Source organism: Homalodisca vitripennis, chromosome 3 (genome assembly GCF_021130785.1).
Source record: "Homalodisca vitripennis isolate AUS2020 chromosome 3, UT_GWSS_2.1, whole genome shotgun sequence".
NCBI classification, from domain to species: Eukaryota; Metazoa; Arthropoda; class Insecta; order Hemiptera; family Cicadellidae; genus Homalodisca; species Homalodisca vitripennis.
The window spans coordinates 139,236,724-139,261,385 of record NC_060209.1 but is presented as its reverse complement, the minus strand read 5'-3'; the positions used below and the strand labels follow the sequence as shown (position 1 = coordinate 139,261,385).

The window sequence follows — 24,662 nt, the reverse complement described above, 5'->3', positions numbered from 1 at the left end:
TCTGACGTTTCTAAAGATAACTTCAGTATGTTTGCTAAAGACTAAACAAATACTTTAAGTGCGTTTCTTTCACTAGGACAAGTCAAAAATGGGTTTTAGAATTAAAATAGTTCAACTATTTTAAAACCGCGTTTATAGTAATCGTGCATGTATTCTGAAGTTAAATTTGAATTGTTCAGTCATCACGGACTGAAATAGGCAACTTTTGATTTGTACATAATTATAAGTACGGTAATTTTTTATTCATATTTTTAAATTACAGACATAGGTACTATAAAAATTAAAAATCCCAAATTAAAGAAACTATTGTAAAAATTCATTAAAACAACAACTAACGTTAATATATGTTTGAATTGCAGCACAGTTTATTATTGTATTTTTTAATGAAATTTCTTTCGTCTACATAGAAAAAGTTTTTATGTCAACACTCTGCTATCTGCAAACCAACCGTATTGTACTCATTCTATCTACAATTAACATTTTGTACATGCATAGAAATATATTGACAGCGACTCGCAGATGTAAACATATTTAGTGAGATTTTACCATATTAAACATTTTACCTTTTATTTATTCCTTTGGTAAAGAATCATACCTTCGTTTAAGTTCACCTTTCGGTAAACTCATTCTATGATGAACCAATCCACCTACTCTACGTTGGTACTCTCATAATTAACTCAACTCCTTAAAGAAAGCAGCACCTGTTCTTTTAACCCCGGTAACCCTACCCTCCCTGGGAATATCTTCTAGACGAAATAAAACACCCTGACCACTTTATTCGGCTAATAAAGATTACCGTATATGGTTAAGTATTCCCCAGGTATTCCGGACACCTTTACCTTTAAACCCTCGGCGAGACTGACTTAAAATGTACAATGCCAAGCCTACATACTGATATACTAGAAACTTGAAATTTGACAAAATTATGGCTTAGTCTCTGCACCCACTAGAAAACACCTGAAAGCTATAAATTTCTTCTTTTACATTAACAAATTCAAGGATAAGAGGATTTATGTAAAACATTTGAATTCGGGGCTGACGTTTTCCAGGGATTAGTAGATATATTAGTAGATCGTAATGCCTACTTGCTTTCTGGATTTTATCGAGATTTTGATTTTGATGGTGTTTTCGAGCTTAACCGTTGGAGATACGACGAAAGGTGACTGGATCTTCTATGCAGAAAATTAAAAAACAATTTACAGTGGATTTGAGCTAAGTACTGATCTGCCCTATACACAGGTTGGGAGAAAAGACTGCATTATGCATTTTTGGATTAATAAAATAGCCGCCATCTTATAAAGTTTTATTGGTTAAGAAAGGCTAACAACCTCGTCTAAGCAATGTACAAATTCTGTCGAGGTAACGGGTTTGGTCTGAATCTATTAAGAAGTATGGTAATTATCGTGTTGAAAATCACTAACGCAACGTTGTATACTTGTTAAAACTATGTACGCCCACTATCTGAAAAGCATATGTAATATCTAAAATTTCTGCAAATGACCTAAAAATTCTAAAACACTTTTTTTGCGCTATAATTTATAATAAATAATATAATATATAGCTATTCATTCCAAAAATTCGAATTGCCGCCATTTTAAAAACCTAATAAATATCGAAAAAGTTATGAATAAAAGTTGTAATGTCCTAATATTTATTTTTTTATCTATATTTGTGAACTACAAAATTCTTTCTCGAATTTGAATGGCCACCATTTCGGACGTACCAAATCTCGATATTTGTAAAACTGCAACAGTTCTCGAGTTCACAAGTTCGCTTTATATTGTATAAGCCCATATATATATATATATATATTATATATATATATATATATATATATATATATATATATATATATATATTGGCCCGGTCAATATTGAAGAGAATACAAAACATCTCTCGGAAATTCCGTCATGAAGACAATTGCCCACTATACCTAAAATATACCTAAAAATAAAAAATATTTTTTAAGTTTAGCATTGCATTTCTTGTAATTTTGTCATTATTAAACGAATCCAAGCCGTTAGCGTATACACATAAGCAATACACAAATTGGAATTAAAAAATATTTTTTAGCTGCCCTCCATTTCAGTTTGATGAGTGATTTACCCGTTCTTATGATATATAGTTTAAAAATAAAAAGCAGTGAAAACACGAGAAAGAGTTCGTTCAACGAAAGGAAAGATAAAATCGCTGAAAAGAAAATGGTGGTAGAAACTAGCAGGTGCATTTATTTTATACGTTATTTAGTTTCATTAAAAGAACTTATATCTAGAATTTAATTTCTATATTTCAGCTGTGTCTCGTAAGAAAATGGTGTGTGAAGTTATTATTATTATTTGATTAAGTATACAACATTAGTATACTTTGAGAAACATGATGCAACGTATTAATTTATTTAGTTCGATAGAATGTTGAAACTATTAATAAGAGGTATTACACACCACTTGTGACAAAAAAGATTATTTTATGATAGAATAAAATATTTTCTTTCTACATAAACCATCGAGAATAGTATTGAAATACTACAATGCCTATCTGAGTACCGAATGTGCCAAATCCGTAGATAGACCTATATGGTACTATATAATTTTTTTTATTTTATTTATCAAATGTAAAAATATTTTGAAGAAACTTAAAACTATTTAATTTTTTAAATTAAATAAACAATCTTAGACGTTCGAGTACAGGCAGAATAGTTACGTTACAACGCAACAACTTACTTTAGACACACAAATTAAATCCTTAATTTTACAGGCCTTTGTTTGCCAAACACTTTAGTCAAAATCGGCGTGGGTTAAGAAATTTTAATGCGTGGTTTCACGTATAACACCTTAGTGACTGCAAGAGTAACGATATAATATGTTTCTTTGACATTATTATTTTTCTTGGCATTAATCAGTATTATTTTTTTATTTAATAAACAAGAAAGTGTGCTGTCAATCCTATTCTATGTTTTGAAAAATTAATCACATTTAAATGTTAACATTTTGCATTACTTACATAATTGTAAGTCTTTGCAAAACCATTAATTATTATTTATAGATTTACTGTATTCAAATTAGGGCCTACAGTAACAAATTTATTTAAGTATAATTTTAACAAATTTTGAAATATAAAAGCCACCTAGGTGCTTGAAATGCAAAATCCTTTAATACACATATCGTTACATATGTTAACATTTTAAAACTGAAAAATCGGATCTCAGAAATCCAAAATCGGACAAACATTTTCTTGGAAAAAATCTTGGAAACATGTCAGTTTTGTGGAGAAATAGTTTATTTTAATATTTTAAATGAGTCTCACAATCAATTTGGGATATCTTCTACGAAACACTGTGTACATGATTTCCTCAAGAATTCCTGTTGTAGAAGAAGTAACTCACATACAAGTATGATTCCTAACATTATATGTTGATTCATTTACACCACATTATTCAGTTTGTGCCTTAATTGCAATTTAATTGGCAAGCAATTGCGTGCACAATAACGCTACTTAATGGTAAGAGGAAGCCCATCAGAATAGTGATGTACTATGATAAGCACGCGGAGGGTCGCTGATGGATATAAAATGAAACGCAGTGTGAACCCGACAGATTTATCCTAAGTGCTCCTAATGTGAGCAATAGGACCGAGGAAGGGGTGGACTCGGGTCTGATGGGGCATGAATCATGTGGGTCAACAGAGGGCGAGGGCAGGGCTGGAGGGGGTCAAGTAATGCATTCCTTGACATTGGATCTTAACTAAACAGCATCGAGGGGTTCTTGACTCATCGGGTGACACTTAGAAACCAAGATAATGCTCATCGTTAAGGAAATATTTTCATAGATAACAAAGACCCCAAAGAGTTTGTTCAGATAAGAAATTTTTGGAACCAACAATATTGCAGTTCGTTTAACAGTACTTTTATCTTCACATGAGGTTTAGCTTTAGTCAGAATAAATCCTACCGATACTTCTGCATTCAAAATATTTCCAAACCTTTGCCCCTTTCTTGCTTAAAACATTTAAACTACTTTTCATATGAAATACAAATATCACCAAAATCACTTAGACATATATTTTAAAGAATTTATTGACTAAAACTTACTCTTTGAAAACTGTTCCCCAAACTTTTCAAACATTATTAAATAAATTAACTGTGTTTAAACTAAAAATAATATTAATAAAACTTAATCACAGCTAAAAATATAGAGATTAGTATTTACATTTTAATTAGTTTTTCACTGTTCACTACTTCACTTTTAAATTTTATCCATTTATAAAACAGAGGATTTTCATTTAGGTTGCTAAAATAAATACTATATGATGTAAGATCACTTTAGTTATGGTATACACGAATCTTATTATCCATTCGCGAAATAGAGTCACTAACCAACTTGTAGTGTTCTTAACGTTTTATTCTTTTCTGTATTTCTTATTACTAATTTTATGGAATAGTATTTTTGTTTTACTTAGGATAACAGCATCAAAATATTACCAATACGATAATTAATAAAACTATATAGATTTTACTGCAAATTAGGCACTACTATTTTAAATACAAAATTACGCGGCTGTACTTAAAATGGTTCAGGATCTATACTCTCTTAACCCAAAAAACACTTTAGCGTATTGGTGATAAACGAAACGAGGTGATATGTGTACGAGTATAAAGTCCCAGAACGATCTTATAGTCGTTTAATAGCTTATAAAAATTTAACTCTGCACATCAGCCTTAAACTTAAAAGCCGTTTTTCGTACCATAAGTTACTCGTTACATCCTCAGGGCTAAACCCCATTAGAATTTCATGGAAAATTTCAAATAGAAGTAATGGCAATTCCCATATAATTTTGAAAGTATAAATAATGTGAAATATTGAAATTTATACGTCTGTGAAAGCAGTGGCAGCAAAGATACATAGTGCTACGAATGTTAATAAAAGTGCAAAACAATGTTTTTCTAAGAACTAATTATTTACAACAAAGTCCGCCATCCCCACAAGACCGTGCAATATGTTAGTGGATTTCCACATATTTAAATTATAATTCAGCTCTCTACAGCTTACAACTATCTTTCAGTAACTACGATAAACAATATTACACAGTCTTTTTAATATTTTATTATAATTTTTGTACAAGATATATTTCAGGTTTCTGAACTTAACTTTTTGCTACCATTTTACTTACTCTAGTTGTTTTACTAACATTTAAAAATCTTCAGTTCTTTAAGACTTTAAGTGACATTTTAATATTATATGTAAGTAAAATTTTAATATAGCATGTATGTAAAATGTGAAGGCTTCTCGTAAAAACGTATATCTGTGTATAACGTATGTACATAATGTATGTTATCGTGAACCCACTATTGAGTCTGATATACAGTGTAAGTTAAAAGTATGGATACACTATGTTTAGTTTTTTATGGAACTCGTGACACCTTTCTATAAGTACGTAAAGCAAAATAGCATTTGAATGGTCTTGATAACGGAAGAAGAACAGTGAAAACTAGAGCTTTCAATCTAACCCCGTACAAAATGGCAGCTCATTGAAATAAATTAAGTTAAAACCATGGATGGATCCTACTCAACCTTCAACGGACTAAGATAATGGGTGTTCACATTTCAAAACTTAAATTCATCATCCTCCCCCCAAATCCATTTTGGAGAAATGGGCAAAGTTGTAACAGTGATTAAAAAGTTCACTTCTTTTTCCTAGAAAGGTGTCACGAGTCCCATCCCTCCATCTTTATCCACCAAGAACTTAACAGAATGGATTCATACTTTTAACTCACACTGTATAAGGATAATCCATATTAACGTTTTTCCTGACTAAAAAAAGTAAATTCCTACTATAAATGTTTTTATCAGGCGAATTACAAAGCTCTACGTATACAGTCACAATAGAAGTAAAGTATATACAGTAATGGGAGTTTATAAAATAATCATATTACTAGACAGGAACTTATTTTTAAAGTTTCTCCAGAACATGACGAAAAATATACAGAAGAGTTTTAGGTAGGTAAGAGTTAAAAAATGATAATAAAGGTGTAAACTACCATTACCTCCTAATATATACATTCAATGAGAGTAAGAAGGATGCAAGTAAAGTAGAGTGAGAGGAAGGAGTCGGATAAAGTCTGCTTTGAAAAGGGATAAATTAAAGTTGAAGTGTCGGGAGACGGCCAATCGTGTCACCTCTAAGCTTGACTTACTTGGCGGAACCAAGCTTCGGATAATTGAGTCAACCAATTTCCAGGTCAACAAGTTATCACACGTAAATATAGGTGTTTCAGATTATATTCATGGACTAGTGACAGATCGTGCTCAAACATTTAACATACAAAACACTTAATCTGTTTGTAAGTAACTATGACGTATTACACTGAATTCAAGAACATTTGTTTTAAGGAATACAATTAAATAATGATCATACTTCAGCAAGCCTCAGAATCAAGAGTCACCAATGTTATTTAGTCAATACAGTCAAACAAGCATTTAGTGACCATGGAGACATGCTCTTTAAATTTGTTGCAGGGAGGGGTTGAAATGGGTTTATTGCATTTAGTCACAAATACAGGCGAACGTATGAATACTTTATATCGTCTAAAGTGACTGTTTTTGAGAGCAAGTAAAGAGTATCTTAAGTAAATGAACCTATTAATACATGTTGTTTTGTGTACACTAATATAACTGAGTTAAAGTTTTGCGATAAGTGTTATATTATAATAATAGTTATTGTAATATTGTAACAAAACCCATTTAAAATATATAATTAAAAAAACTATTTAAACATATTTTGGTAGTTCTACAAGTTATTAGAGAATTTTAAAGTGTTATTTCTAACAACAAGGGTGCAAAACTGTTGCGGTACGTGTATGATGCTGACTGAAGAAAGTAATCTTAGAGGGAAATGACTAAAACTTTTTCCTAACCTAAATTAATTGCACCATCTGTAATAAGGTGGCTGCTGTTTGAACGAATACTTGTTGACATGTCTGTTCCTGCAAATTAGCTAACCGCCCACCCACTTGCCAATATTACTGGTGGTTCGGAAGTCATCTCATATACTAACGCCACTCTAATGTCTAGTCTGTATGATGTAAAGCTCTAGGCTCTTGGATTCTTGTGGTTACCTGTGACTAACACGGACCATATCCCGACACCCTCAACCGCCCAGAGCTGATTCTTACTAACTTCTCCACTACATACCACATAAACTCTTTTACCTGCATCATAATTTTCTAAATTCAACCAAATATTTGAAAAATACAGAAACAATCAGATCAACGATGCTAAGAAAGTGAAAATTAAATTTTGTTGACCAAAGAATACAGAGGTAGTTTTTTTAAACTTTGTAAAAGCAAAGATGGTTTTGTATAAACATGACAATGAAATTACATTATAAATTTATAACATTAATATTTCAATTCGCATAATAAGATTATTACCATTATATTGTAATGTATGTATTTGTAATTAGTGATATGGTTTTTATACAACGAATATCACAAGGGAGTCGAGTTTTGTGTCATAAAGGTACCGTCATTTGGAACAAAGGACTTCCGTAGCGGAATTCTGACACAGGGTGGCTAATATGCTTCTAAGAAATGAGTAATCAACAAGTTATGAGTTTACAGGGGTGAATTCAAAGTGAGTGTTACCCAGAGTAACACCGTGTTAAATTGTAGAAGTGAATTTTTAAACTAGGTAAATTTTTACCCAGCTGTTGGTATTTTTTATATATTCCATTACTATTATCTCCTATAATGTGAAATAATAAATTGTGTTTGTAAATTTTTATATCCGAATATGCCACCTCCAAGTGATAGTAATGCCATACAACTCTCAGGCAAGAACCGTTATTGCATCTGTTTTGCAATACATCGAGTGGGAACGTGACAGGACCGGTATTAGATGTTACAAAAGTTTCTGAAGGGGCTGCCCGAGATTGCAATATTTCAACAAGAACGTAAGAGCCACATAAGTTTGTAATCAAATCAATCACTGGAAGGTCACTGAAGCCACCTCAGTAAACATGGACCAAAACTTTGAAGAAGCGGACCAAAAACATACCTTGTAACGTAACCAAAATAAGTTATGAAAGTAGTAGCGCCAGTCTCAGAATTAATGAAACTTTAGGCACACATAATGAACCTAAACTGTGTATTCCAAAGAAAAAAACCTCTTTTAAATAAATTTTAACAGAGTTAGATCGTTTTAAAGAAACATCAATCAGAAACCAAGCAATGAAATATTGTAGACGCGTGCAGGTGCTTACCCTTCGAAAAATAAAAGAAAGCTAGCTAGATGATAAAAAAAAAATAATAACCATCAGTGGCCTTAGCCATATACCATTTTCTGAAGAACAATTTAAGATATAGACTTTTTTATTTTATTTGTGAATTTTTTTAACGAAATCTGGATTAGAGCGAAAACTTCTATAAAGTCTAAATGGACCGATTATACCGTACGAAAATTAGTTCCATTACGAAAAGGCAAACGATTAATAATTTGTTTTTTTGGGGTATTCTACTGATGGATTAATTCGCCACCGCTCGTTTTCCAATAGGAAGAAATAGTGCATTTCCACGAACAGATGAACCATGAGGTGTTTTCAGGTTGGTTTTTTTGAAGTGTTGCTCAAATAAATTCCGTCTGCCTCATGACATGCAGAATGGCTAAAAACTCGTAATATGCGTATCTGCAGACATGAGAAAACCGGAGTTATATAACATAGTAAAGCTGCGAAAGCCTTAAATCATAAGTTACGAGATCGACAAGAAATCCTGTTAGCTTGGGTTCAAAGTCATATGTCTTACACCGTACCACTGCAACTACAATCCGATAGAAGTTTAGTTTGTTTTTCAAAGAATATCCTTGGTGGGACCGGATCCCGGAGACCTCTCTCACACACTAACAATCTCACTTCAAACATGTACCACATTATAATATACACCTACATTACCTTGGAAATAATTATTTACTGTTTGGGTAGTATTCAGCCATGTATTTGAGTAAAACAAAATATTTTTTGTGTTATTCTTGATTGTAATAATCAAAGATATGGAAAAAAAATTCAGCTTTTTAACTTTGACTTATTATTTTTCAAAAAGTAAATACCGTAAAAGTAATTCTTATACATCATTTTTCTGTAGTATGACATACAAAAAGTTCTGGGTTCTGAGTTAATAGTTATAAGTAATTAATTTTTTTGTACACCCTTACAAAATCGGATATTAGCAACGATTTTGAGATATGTTTGTCTTTACGTATTGGTCGTGAATACTGATTAGCATTCGTAGGCATTGAATTTTACACAATCCCACAAGTGGAATATATTTTTAAAGAGTTTTGACAATGGGTGACGAGTGGGTGCTTCCTGGGCCGGGAGTTCAGTCTGTGTCCTCAAGCGACAATTTTGGCCGAGCGTCATCGATCCCCGGTGGTTTGTTAGGTTGACATAATAATTTCCCAAATTTGTTCATATATATCGCTAGTTCTTCGATGAACCTATATTTTTATATAAATAAAATCACTAAATAACTAGCGAGATCCCTTCGCTAAAGAACAACAAAACGACTGTTTAGCTATTTTTGGCGTTTGTTTGGCATTCATGTGTGAAATAAAAGGAATCAAAGTGTTTTATATATATATATATATATATAAATATATATAAAACAAGTACTTTTTGTGATTCAATGTTTATTGAAATTAAATAAGGCTATTGCCATTTATACAATTTAACGTATATATATATATATATATATATATATATATATATATATATATATATATATGCAAAGAATTTTGTAATTACTCTACAGTCAAACTCAGTGCAGTGGTGACCAAGATTCATAATTGGTGGAAGATTCGTTATAATATCTTTTTCAGAAAGAGAATGTTTTTGCAAACGTAAGACGGAAGTAACGCATCACATAAATATCAGCGTTTACCCGTAACTGAAACTTTGAAACATTGGGATTTCCAGAATGGTTATTTTATTGTTTGGAAGCATATTTAGAACATTGGGTGTGTCATATTGAGGGGAAGAGGCACTACGGGTCATTGAGCACATTAACCAAAAGGAGTGTTGCTGTTTTGTCCAGGTAAGGACGCAGCTTCTAAGAAATGTTCATCTAAATAGTTGCTCTTTTCATTCCTACACTTATTCAGTCATAGGCTTCCAAACAATGTAGTCCCTAGTCACTGAACATCAGGATATTTTTGCCTTTCCTTCATTATTAAATATGACATTCTCGTACAAGCATACATGCCTAATTTTAACATCTTCGTTCGTGTGAAAAAAAAATCTCAATATTAAATTTTTAACAAACAGTTTTAACATACAGGATTGATTGGAACGTTTTATTATTATGGCATAATGTAGCAAGGTATGTCATTAATGTGCTCAATGACCCGTAATGCCTCTCACCCTCAAGCAACACTTCCGGCACAATGGCTGGCCGAACCCATCGCAGCATGTCTAGAATTCAGTCTAGTAACTGTACCTCGCTTTATCTGCACCCTCATTCATAATTAAAGACAGTTAACAAATATTGCCTGATTTCTAAATCAACGCAAGACTAATTATTAAAAATCCAGATCAGTATTTACATCCAATACGTATAATATCATGCAGTATTTTTCAAATCTCAAAATAATAACTAATAAACGATTCTGTAAGAGTGTACAAACTAATTAATTACACCTTTGCTTATTAGCTTAGAACTATAGGTGTATATTTTAATGTGGTAGATGTTTAGTGAGGCGTTTGGCATGTTAGAGAGGTCGCCGAGACCCGGCTCCGCCAGAGATCTATCGTCTTTAGAAAAACAAACTGTAGTATGGGCAAATTTGTAACCTTTTTTGCTGCATAAAATACCACATTTAAGCTTAATGACATTCAATGTTTGTTTTTGGAAGGAGTGAGCTTTTCTACCCCGAATGACTGGACATAATGCTTCAGCATATAGAACAAGATTTGGCCAAGAGTGGGACTTGACGACATTAGTGTCCAAGAAATAGGTATTACTTTGCACCTTCTGACTCGTAAGGCAGCAATTTCGATAATGACGACGATTCCGACTTAGGAGTGACACCTTTGGAGTATTAAGTTATGGGAAAATATAGAAGAACCTCAAATGAAAATATTTATAATTTATCGAGGTTAAAAAATATCTTATGAATTACGTAGATACGTGCCAAGGTGTACAAATATACATCTTTGCTTAATACAACGGCAACGGTATATATTTATATTTACTTTTAGAGAGAAATTAGTTTTATAATGAGTAACAAAGTATGTTAAACATGATGTTGTCTATAGAAATTACTGCAAAAGAAATTAATAAAATGTTTAGCAAAAAATTTTGAACTTTATAAATTAGTTGACATTCTATATACGACTTTACTACTTGCAGAATAATTTTACAAGATAACCCACTCACTACAATGGACAACTGTACTATTTAAAACAACCCTGGTTCCGTATATATCAAAACTATACATTATTAATATTCCATAATATTCTTATAAAAGCATGTAATATTTTGTTATATTTAAATATATGCTTATAACTTTGAAATATGTTAGTTAGTATATGTGTACTAATTATTATGTTTTTAGGCTATGTATATTATGTTCTCATAAAATTTTGTAAAACATTGCTTGAATTATATTTATTATGGAATTAAAATTATAGGGAACGTCTTATAATCGGATGCATTCTGATCGCATTTTAAAGTATGGGTTGTGATATTAAACGTTTATCCAATAAAATTGTGTTTTGAGTTATTATTCCAATCCCATTAACTTGTAAGCTTTATGAGCAATTGCCTCTCGGAAACATACAGTATTAGCCACCCTGAGTCCGACATCCCCTGCGGAAGTTCATTGTTCCAAGTGACCGGTACGTTATATCACAGAATACAAGTATCCTTTGTGTCACTCGTTATATGAAAGCCATGCCATTAGTAAACTACAATGAAATATTATTCTTTGTGTATTTCATTGTCATACATTTATAGAAAACCAACTTTATTAATTCAAACTTTAAACATACTATTTGTTGTTGTTTGGTTTTTAAAAAAAATTTCGCTTGTTAAATACAGTTCATCTTATTTTTTATGTAATTTTCAAATTATGTATCATATTGCTGAAATTTTAAATTGGGTAAAAAATATTTTATCTAGTGGGGAACCTAGCAAGAAACGACTGCGGGCGGCTGAGATTGTCGGGAAATAGCCCGGGCCAGTCCCAGGTAGCCGAGGATCCGGGAGATAGGATACACCACACAGATTATATATCATTAGCATTAGGGATTATGGGTGAGTACCCAAGTAGTTGCCTTGCACTCACGCACCCTCACAATCACAAGCAGAGAGGGCTGAAGCCATCTCGTCATCTGCCGTTTCCGATCCAGGTTATCAGTAACTTTTTGACAAAACAGTAGTCTTGGACAATTTGAATGTATTATATATTGTTTTGTACAATTTTCTTCTTATGATGTTTAAAATATATATAAACTAAACACTTTAGGATAAAATTTAAAAAACAAAATTATGGATGTGATTAGAGAAGTGCACTAATCCGCTGTGTGTGTGTGTGTGTGTGTGTGTGTGTGTGTGTTTGTTGTAAAACCAACTGGGCTCCAGCCGCAGTAACTATGTGCTAATACTATAAACTCATAATAACGAATACTGACATATTATCCATTTTTATTCAATATTTGTCACATAATCCTACAATATATGTAATTTTAAGGTATGATTTATAAGCATAAAATCTGTTTAATCTTTTTCAATATGTGACTACAATTTTTAAATTTATTACTTTAAATATACATTATTAAAAAAAACACATTATTTTGGACCTATGATGACACACACCTAATCAAGGAAATGTATATGAGGTATTATTCACCAGATACGCCCTAAATTACACTGTAAAACAGGTTCCCTGTCATGGTTCGACTGCTAACTGAAGAGTGGAATAAATGAAAGAAGAGTTCTAATTTTCCTTTACGCGAAATCCCAACGTACTTCAACTTGAAATTATGGCACGTTAAATCCCTCTCATGTGTGACTGCCTGTAAGGAAAGGGTGAAGGTTGGAAAAGTTGTTCTCGACAAACAATTGAAAATCACACATCTCTGCATTAAGTTGCGCTACTGATTGTGTACAGCTCAGAGGGAACAAACTTTTTAACCGATATAAAATTACAACCAGAGTGTCATTAATGATTTATATAATTATGTAATAGAAGTATAAATGTTTAATAAAATCTGTACTATCAGTATTTGTGTGGAGAGAAAACTGACGCTTTATTTAACGATGTAATGATTGTAAAACATTTTATAAAAACCATTTTATCAACATAAATATCTATGGGAGATAAAATTGTTTTCTACAACTATATAATGACAGTAAAATCTATTTAACTCACTATTATACCTCTCATAAGTTGCTAATTGTACAGCTTTTTAAACGCAAGATTGTAACTGAGAAAATTATAGCACTTTAATTATTGAACAGTAAAATCAGCAACATTATTAAAAGTATAACTGAAATTAGCAATGTTTTACTCCATAAGGTAGACAATCCATGGCATTTTAGAACAAAATCACAAACATAACCACGTTGTATTATTTTTGTTTAAACCCGTAATGAGTTGAGAACAATATTTAGAGTTAAATTAAACTTCTTTGAGATTAACAAAAAAAACTGCAAATCATATAAATAAAGCGCAAATTTTGATTTGATTTGACCATTAGCTGCAAATGTTACACTCTATGAAGAGTGGTTCTAAGAAACAAGGGAACAATCGAGTAAACTTACTGTTGAGTGACAACAAAACAGAGGCTGCTAAATTGTGAAGTTTTGTTAAGTTATGAAATTAAACACCGATACGAAACCTCCGCAATAGGAATATGTAAATACGCGACAGTGGTGGGAGGGGGGTTAATGGTCATTTCCAACCATAATATTTATATACCAAAAATAGCCCTGATTTAAACAGACAGGTATTTACTTTATGTAACATACCAAATATTGTTCCAACAAGTTGCTGGTTGTGCATGTTTGAATGTGTAATGCTGACTTTTCAAATGTGAGTGGAGCAGAATGCTGACATGGTGGGAAGACGCCCAGCAGGAGAGCATGCGCGCCGGCCACTGCCAGATGTGACGCGGTCCTGCTGTCAGTTTGTCGCGCGTATCTCGCAGCGTCGCGACGTCAGTGAGGTGGCGCGTCTACCGAAGGTTGTGTGTTGGAGACCATCGCAACTGGGGAGACCTTTTGCGTAAATCTTGTTTGTTAAGTTGGCTACTATACTACGAGTACTATACTGATAGAATATTTTACCGAATTGTTCGCTTCGATCAAGGTATAAATACAACAAAAACTAAATTAATGTAAATTGTCTTGACTTGTATGAATTAAATTGTTGAAAACATTTGATAATCAAGTAGATTATATATTTAATAGGATTACAGGATTTCAGATTTTTGCTATTGTTGTTTCAAAAAAGTATAGTACTACATTTCGATTATTTCAATCTGCCCTCTTCTTCAGGTGAGATCCTCCAGATAATGTTTTCATGCCTTATGGGTTTTAATTTTTTAACATATAATGATGGAAAACGTCCCAAATCTTATTATTCTTGCACATCATCGATCGTCAAGAACGTACTTTAAATCAAGAATAATTATGATAGCAAAAGATTTAAGTAAAAGATTTTATTCAAGTTTATTTTATCTAATTATGTAAGCAAACTTTAATTAGGTACATAGGCTTTTATCTTTAAGTTTTAGTAAACTATTGTGATTTCGAATTTATATTGCGTTTAGATCGTAATTTTATTAAGTTTTTTTGTAATACATTTCTTACCCGAAAATATTAAACTATTTCCAATTTCACAACTTTACCAGGGTAAAGTAAATATTTATGATGTTTTTTTATCTAGCCTACGTAATATCTGTCTAGTTATTAACAAATATTAGTTAATAATTATCAATTCGGATAGCTGGTCTGTTTCAAGAACTCCGTAAGATATATTTGTTCATTCACAGTTTATATAAGTGAGTAAAGGAGAAATAGTGGTGTGCACCTCCATAGAAACATAAACACGTATACTGATTGCAAGATTTAAATATATACGTCCATTTGTGTCTTCATTACTCCTTCAATATGAATAGTAAATTTTAAAATAATATTTCAGTCTTAATATTTGTCTCTTCTAACCTATGTGTTTTTCGTACAGAAACCATCAGATTATATAAATAAGATTAGTTAATTACAAACATTTTTTTTTTGTTTCATGTTTAGCCTAATAAAATAAAATTCAATCTCTTTAATTTTCCGCTAATGGTGAATATTTTTTTAACTAAAAATTATTATTAATTTTATATCTACTTAAATTATTCATTTCGTTGACAATTTTAGTTAGCTAGCAAAATGACATGTTCAGTTATCGAACTTAAATCTTTGGTAAATATTTGGTAAATTCCACATGTATTTTTTAAAATCTAATAACTATAAAACATTTTAATCGTGTAATAAATTAAACGACACTTCATATTTAAACAAGAAATACGTTAGTTTTAACTTCTTTTAGCAAAAAAATAATCATGCGTAAACTGTGTTCTGAATACTGAACCAGTGGTAGAGCTAGACTCGGTATGAGTTTGGAGTAACGAAAAGCGAGCTTGCCGTACATGAGCAAGCTTTTATTATTGTCTCTCAGAACATATTGTGATTTGTGCATCTAATGTATCTAATTGTTATATAAGGCAATTAGTTTACTTCTGACCCTTGTGATTTTCTCCCGGTCTGCTATTCCGGGTGCTGTAGTAACGTTTGCATTGTTGGCCCGACCAAGAAAGTATATACATATTGGGGTGAAAAGTCTTCTTTAGTCAAAAAGTCTATACTTCTGACCATTGTCTACTTCCAATATCATAGTAGTGTTTGAATTGTTGCTATAATTAAGAAAATATACTGTACGTTTGTTCAAACAATCTACTCTGATAAAAAAGCGACTATTTCCGGGTCATTGCAATTTACTTTAGGTCTAACTTATTCCCGGTGCAGTAGTAACGTTTGCAGTTTTGACCCGATCAAGATATTGTGCACTTACATGGTCTGAAAAGTCTACTTCTGTCACAAAATAACTTATTCTGGTTATTAGAATCTACATCCAGTACCGTAGTAATGTTTACGTTTTTGTTACGATTATGTCAACATTAAGTTAGTCTACAAAATCTGCAAAGTGCCTATTACGAGCCATTAAAATCTACATACGGTTTAAGGGATTTCAGGCACGAGTATTCTTTGTCAGGGGCATAACTTACTTGTGTGTGAAATTTTACCTTTCCAAAAAAGCTGATTGTTAACAAAAAACTATTGTTTTCAATGAATTTCAACACCAATCAAACACCTATACATGGTTTGAACTCCGTAAATATTTAGTGTTTTTCTTTTTAGGTAATTATGAACACGTGTGTTCATTTTGTATAGAGTCTTAATAATAAGAAGAAAAATTTGCTTCAAAGTAAACCTATTTTCTGAATAATAGTCTAGGAATGTTCTATTTTCCGTCACGACGTGTACCGCTACATATAGTTAGAAGTTGAAGTGGTCATTAAACCCCCAGTATTACCTCTCAACCCTTCCTCCTTTCACTAGATAACGGACTCTTCACTGCTCTACCCTCAAGTTACAACTCTTGTGGAGATTAATTTGTATGCTTTACTTTATCGTAAGAACATAAATGCTATCACCAATGAACTGCAGATATTTCATGCATATTACTACTTTATTTAATAACTAATTTCAAGAATTTCAGCTACAACAGCAATTTTAGGAAAGTAATTGCAATACTTATTATTAGTTGTTTAAACAATATAATTATAACTAACATCAAAGTCTTCATCTAAAAACTTACTAACACAATTATTTTCAAGAAATGTTCCCGCTTTCTCTTAACTAATGATGAGTCTCCACAGCAAGTCTGATATAATTCAAGAAGATCATTGTGTCGATAGTATATGGACGCAGTGTGAACCAGAATACTTTGATGTTAGGTATGACACCGACCGCGTAATATCAAACTTATAACTAAGAATTTAATCATATTTTGGTTCCAAAATTAATATTACCGAGTTTTGAGAAAACTTTATTTGAGTAAATTGATTTCAACGTTTTGTATTGATCATTATTCAGTCATGAATTATTTTAAATTTAATCCTACGCTTGAAAGCGTCATTAAAATCAACCTTTGACTCTTGTTGAGGACATGCAGGCAATGGAAAATGAAAAAGTTAATTTCCTATCTCATCATTCCAGGGTTCGGGTTCGAATACCAAAGTCAGCACGCCATTTTACCCATCTACTTAGTCACCACCTGGGAATAATATGATGTAAAACGATAAAGGATTCGGCAATGTATCTTCAGGTTTTGCAAAAAAAAATATATAAATAGTTATAATAAAGGATAAATATAACAATATCAATAAAATTTGACTCAATGAAATTATTTTCATTTTACAAAAATAAGATTATTTGGTAAATTAAAATTACACTCGTGAAAATATTCCATAGCCAGTGTTACACATGTAAAATTAAACCATTTTAAAGAAAATTTTAGTATGATTTGTACTTCTCTTTTGGCCTTTTGATATCCCCATACATGTAACAAAGTATAGAGAAATAACAATTTTTGACAGTTTGATTATTATTGTCCATTTTCCTTCAAACTATCAAACTTTTACTGTTGAACTTTTCTTGAAGTATACTACTAAAAATATTAAGCCATTATTTCCTTTCATTTGATATGTTTCGGTATTATTCGCAACCCTGTTACTCGTTACTGGTTAGTATAATTTTCTCCGATATTCTTGGAATTAAATTATTGGCAAAATAATAACCTAATTGACACGCGTAGTTATTGTTTCTCTCTTGAACTTTTCAGCTGAATATCTTGCAGCCGAGCAACTTGTCGCGCTACTTGTCTGAAAATAAATGTACATTTTCGTATTACAAATTATCCCTTCCATGAGAAAACTGTAAATAGTAAAGTAAATCACCTTTGATGATGTTTTATTTGAAATATTAATACAGATTAAGTTGTGGCGATGTTCTTCTGACGAGACCACGTTGTCGTGATTATAATTTGTCTCGATAAATGGCTATTACCGTCGTTATTTTGTTTTACGCGACTGTGAATTCTAATTTTTAAGTTTGAATTCCTCTTTGAGTTTGTGTTCGAATCATCGAGTACTTTTAGTTTTCATTTTCTAGAATTCTAATCTTCTGATCTTCCTATTTCCGACTACAGCTACAATTTCGAGCCAAGACGCTGACACCGCGCGTGGGAGTCGATATCGACGCGAAAGAAAGTCAATTTTAAATTTTTAGTAAATGATTCATTTAGTACGAAAAATTTCAAAGAACATTCGAAGCATTAGTTAGGCCCACCCTGAAGACGTCATTTAAGTTCATTATTACTCTAATTTGGCAGGAACGTGGCATGATATTACTTTATTTTTACATCTAGAAGTGGTACTTGTAAGTTTTAATGGTCAGACTTAAACTTAGAAGTAAACTTTGCAAATCGAGTATTTATTACTGCGAACTCAGTGATATCCAACCCCATGTGTTTCATCTATTCGGTACAATACGTATAATTTAAATATTTTATTTATTTTGACGTGACAACGTCTTAAATTAGGTTGCGGCTCGGAGTCACTCATGAAAAAGTGTAACGCCCGGTAACGTTACGATGCCCGTCCAGTGGGTCCGCCGCACGGGATCCGCACGGGATAAAGCAGATAACTGTGGGTCCGCCGCACGGGATAAAGCAGATAACTATGTTTATTCGTGAAAATGTGGAGTGCTTAGATTCGTCATTTACAACAACTACAACAATAAAGGTAAATAATTGTACACTGATATTTCATTATCGTAAACTATGATTGATTGATTAATTGTTAGATTGACACAAAAGTTGAGAAACTGAGTTTATAGGTTATGTCATACTATTGACAAATGTTGATAGTGTTAAGTAAATTATTAGTTTAAATCACTCTGCAATCAATCGTAATTCAGTCGATTGAGAAGAAACAGCGCGTATTGCTAGTCAAACATTTAAAATAACAAATTATAACCTCTAACCTGTCATAACAGTGCGACCAAACAATCGAAATAAACCGACCAATCACCACGCGCGGAGTTAGAATTTAACTGTGTTTAGCAAGAATTTCAAATTCCAATTTTAGTAAATGTTTTATTCAACTTTACCATTTACAATAACAAATTTTAATTAATTTCAAATTATGTACAATGTTTTAGTAAACAAAATATATTTCTATAGTTAAAATTTGTGCAATTCTTATTTTCATTCAATTCCTTGTTCCTATTGTGCAATTTAATAATATTCATATCAATAAATATTCTACCGAGAAAAAGACGTTGTCACGTAAAATCTTCGCCCGTAAAACCGACTTTACAGGCAACCATAATTTTTTATTTAATATACATTTATTTACGCACCCAGTTAGTATATGGTCATCGCTCCTCCTGGCATAAAACCCACTAAATAAAAGTTACAACTCCGATAATGTCTCTGGAGGTAGAGTGGCTACTAACTTATTAACCAGCACCGTACATAAACAGGCGAGAGGTACGATGAGAGTGGAGCTGCTGGCCCGACCCGGAGATAATGGGCTAATAGCTGTAGAAGAGTGGGTATACAATATGTTTACCTGATCAATACATCTACCTGACTGGAAAATCTTAGAGATGAAAAATCCATTCAACTGACAAAGAACAGAAAATGTCAGTCTGGTCTTTTTTTAATATTGTATTCTCAAATTTTACCCAGAAACAGTGTTCTTTATGACCATGCTATTAGATATTACTCATGCACTATTTCCAAATCTAAAACAGTAATGCAACATTAAATCTGGATTATATTAGTCCATTATTTGTTCATAAACAAAAACAATATATTGAATATTCACCAAATTCTCTGTTAGAACATTATTATCTAAACATGTTATGCATATATGCAGTAATCGATTATAGAGTATGAATAATTAACTAATCTCATTACAGAGTAGATTACATAGTGCAGCTGTTACATACTGATCATGCTGCATTGTACAACGTTACCGTAAAGCATAATATTTAAATGCGAACTATTAGCATTTAACCACTAATACTGACATTAATGTAACGTTCTATTCATTTTTATGGATAACATTACCTAATATTTTACAACAGCGCTGTTTCCTCTTGTCCTTGGTTGTAACTTGGTTGTTAAAACAATAATGTTACAACATGCATTAAAGATGAACTAATATTCAGTTTAACTTTTTCAGTATTGAACGCTGAGAAAGCTGTACTTAGTTAATTGATGTTTATGAATTAGTCTACTATCGCCGGAACAGAAATAAACCATCCATTAAAATTTTTAAGCAGTATTACTTAAAATATATCAAAGCATTATACAATATTAAAACGCTTAAGATTTTAAAGCATTTTACTTATACTTATCTTTTGATACCAAATTTAAAATTCCAAACGACATTTTGTCATCGTAGTCAAAAATAAGACTACTGGACAGTTAGTGTGTTGCATAACAGTGACGTATTGAGAGCATAGAATCTCCTGCTGAAGTAAAAGGGAAATTGAACGCTCTAAGTTTACTTTACCGTCGTTTTCATTTGATATATCATTTTTATTCGTTCTACTAATATTCACGATAAACTACCAGTATGTGATTGATTACACTTCTGCGGACCCAGTCCAGTTTTGAAGGGGTTCTAATACACGCGTAATGTCGCAGCTAGCGCAGAGAAACATAACCAGCCATTCAAGTAAAGAACAACGTAACAACAGAATCCAATGGCCACTTCTTCGTGTTTATTGCAAGACACAGAATAATGTGGCAGCTACCAGACAGTAACAAAACAAGACATGCAAGTAAAGAACATCACAGTAAGAAAGTTGGACGAATGCAGGCTCGCCAGCAGCTTGTCGAGATTGGCTTGCAGCGCCCTACATTTCAATCCAAAAACGTTTCAAGCTTAAATTGGATTCTAATTGAAATACTGGTCTCATCCCTCTTCTCAGATAACGGCAAAAAAATATCCAAACTAAACAGCTTTTTAAACGTTTTCAATTCTTAGCAAATATTTCAACTTCACCTGAAATGTTTACATCGGTTACCTGTATTTATTAGATTTCTTATTTTATCGTAGGTTTTTCCATGAATATAACTAAATGGATAAGCGTAAATTACAGAACGAAAATGATAAGTTTTCTCTTTGCGAGAAATCACGAGATCGCTTTGTATACGTAGTATTATTCAAACTAAGTATTTGTTTTCAGAACAAGTGCTCATATTGCATACAATATTAAGAAGCAATTTTAAATCTGGTGGCAACTCCAAGTTACACGAAGAGTCTATGAACATTTTTAAATTAATAAAAGCAAACTTAGACAAACTTGTATACTGATGTTCTCATAAATAAAGTGTGGTATATAACAATATACAATTATAATCCACGGTAAGGCTATAAACTAAACTTCAATATTTTGTAAGGAATTTTCAAATTAAACATATTTAAGTAACAAAGAAAATAGTGGCTGCTTAGATAATTATGTAATAAGTTTTAAAAAGTTTAAAAAGAATGTTGTACTTTTATTTGTCTTTCACACAGTAATAAAAATCGAAAAGGTTGATAGAGAGTTCTGGGACACCCTATATAAACTAAAGTTAAAAGGGGTTTTTTTGCTACAGCCAGTTTCATAATATAATTGAAATACCCCCCTTGAATGATAATGTCGACTATGCAATGAGTTCAAATCATGTATCTTTCTTCAGAATGTAAAATTTCACATGATATTACGTGTTACGCTACACTCAGACGACCCACCTTAATTCTACTTTACTGGCGGAATTTCTATTGGGTATTAATGAAAGGTAGTAAACTATTTATCCTTTGTGTTCAAATGAACATATTCCCAGTTTTGTGTGGCATGTTTAAAAAATATTGTGATAATACCAACAAGAACACTGAATTCAAAGTTCTTTTTGTGTGAAATTTGTTCTGAAAATGAGTTTAGAGCATGATTAAGAAGTATTAAAAGTCTGCAAAAGTTTTAAGAGATACCGATAGCATGTTTATACTCGTGCACTTGTACGGAGACTTTGACAAGTTATGTAATATAGCATTAAAAAATTTTTCTCGATTTCAAAATGGTGAGCTCAATTTATTTTTAAATTGAACGGACAATATGATTATTGATTGTATGGTAATAATATTAAAATTCACAATACAATGTACAAAAATTGAAATTGGTGCTTAAGTATTAAGAATATTTAATTGTATTACACTATAGGATTGCCTATGAGTAAATTTGCTATATTAAAAATAGCTTACAATAAAACGTATTGAAACGTATGAAATGTTACGTGGCAAATCTAATACAGTATCGCTTTGAAAAATTTGGATAAATAAGGAACGTAAACCGATTGGATAATTGCTATAGATTATTTGTAGATAAATGGACCAATGTACACCGATGAGATGTTGACATTAACGTATAAAGTCATTTAGTTAACAGCGCGGCGCCACCGCTTATTATGGAGATGCATGTCACAAATCAAAGGACTGTAAGTGCAACATGGCATCATCTGATTCGTAATGCACTATTAGCTATGCTTTTGCCTCTTATGATAAATTCCTTAATGTTAATATATCAACTACAAAATACATGTTTTTACTAAATACTTTGGAAATAATTACCAACATCCAAAGTTATATCAAAATACAGTTGTCGTATGTACAAAAGGGAATTAAACACTTAAAACTTCGTTTCAAACTAGTATTCATGAATTGATTTTCTCAGAATTCTGAGCCATTATCTTTTGATTGTTAACCTGAAACGCCAAAATTAATTAATTTGAAGAAGTAGTATTTTTCATGCGTGCAATACAAACATTTACATATTAATCCAACTTTTAGCAATGATTCTAAATCTTAGACATAAATTTCAAGCATATTTAACGTATCAAATTTAAATATTTATAAAAATAAAATGAAATGTATTAAATTTTGATGATTAAATTATATAAACAATATATTAGATGTTACATATTGAATTGCAGATTTTTTTCAACATTTCACTAAATTGTAGAGTTTGATTTTAAGCTATTAATGTAAAAGAATGTACAAAACATGACGAATGACAACACATTATTTAAATTGGAATCTATAATGAATTTTTTGGGTTTTAAGTAATTTTTTATTTACGAGAATACAATAAGATTTTTACATGAAGGAACCAATGTAGTGACCAACACCCCTAAGTATGAATTATACTGATAAGTCATTGACTTTTCGATTGTACTCACGAATTTATATACAACCACTTAACTGTAATAAAACGTCAATTGACATATCATAAACCTAATTTCATGATTCATTGAGATGATTGCTAGGGTTTGTTAATAGTTGAGTACTAAATAGGTGTATTAAAGCATGTTTATATGGTTTAAAAAATTCAAGGAAATAAATTCTGATGGTAAGATTAAAATCAGATTAGCCACAGATGGAGTTTCTTAAAATTGAGAAACGTTTACACCATATTTAATTAACAAGTAAAAATTTGCACTGTAAGGACACAATGTAAAAACTGATTCATGTGAGAACAAATAAAACACAACTAAGTGGAACGTTCTGTTCATTCGTTATCGATCAGCAGAATATGAGATGTCAGTGTTGCTCTTCGTTCGGTTGGAGTAGGTGTCGTTATTGCCTCATCTGTTTGTATTGTATTATCTAATCCCAGAATAATAAATGTCATAACTATTACCACTTTGTAAATAAACAATATTAAGGAAGCTTTCTTTCTGTGTCCCTAACCTCCTTATCCCTTCCGAAGGTGAACGCGATGGCCGCCCTGACACTTACTCCTAAGTCATTAACTATTCTTATGTATGAGTTGTGAACGGTTGGTCGGTACTGAAGCCTATCTACCAACTTACTGACGTACTAGTTTAACAGTGTAATTTCTAGGCTACTTAATTTTGGAATACAATATCGATTCTTAAATATTGAAGTACTTTCCATAGCTCATAAAATATTATCAAAACAATATTAACGTATTTTTAGCTGTAATTTCTTATGATTCGATGATGTTATGTCTCCATTGGAGAATACATAATCTGAGTACGTTCCCCATATGACACAACACGTCTCAGGTCCCTTAATACCATATCATTAAGCCCTACAGCATATTGCGGCGTACCTGGACACATTCCATAACGCTCTTCGCCCGACCACATTATGCCACTGCATTCAACGTGTACCTGTACTTAACATTAATGTTACGAGCAAAACATAAAACGTATATAAATTTCACCGTATAATCCTACAATCAAGATTCCTGGCAGATAGATATATTCAATAATATTGAGTCATATTTAATAAATGCTGCGGTATAGCTTACTTTTTGAAAGTACAAAATTAACACATTTTGATCAAAGAAAAACTATTTTAAGAACGGTAAAAAAAGTGTCTAATGTATCTATGTTGGAATTGAAATGCGTTGGTAAAGTAATGAATCAATCGGAATCCACGATAAGTTTTAGAATAGGAATACTGACGCTACAAGCCAGTC

The 24,662-nt window shown here is 31.7% G+C and overlaps 1 protein-coding gene across 2 annotated transcripts in view; it reads left to right on the top strand.

Moving 5' to 3' along the window:
* The first annotated feature begins 14,196 nt into the window (after positions 1 to 14,196).
* The window catches only part of LOC124357560 (netrin receptor UNC5C-like), a 195,376-nt gene continuing 184,910 nt past the window's right edge, over positions 14,197 to 24,662 (top strand). For both annotated transcript variants that reach the window (XM_046809477.1, XM_046809476.1), the window contains exon 1: positions 14,197 to 14,358. The gene's annotated coding sequence lies outside the window, so the exon portion shown is untranslated. The remainder of the gene's footprint in view (positions 14,359 to 24,662) is intronic.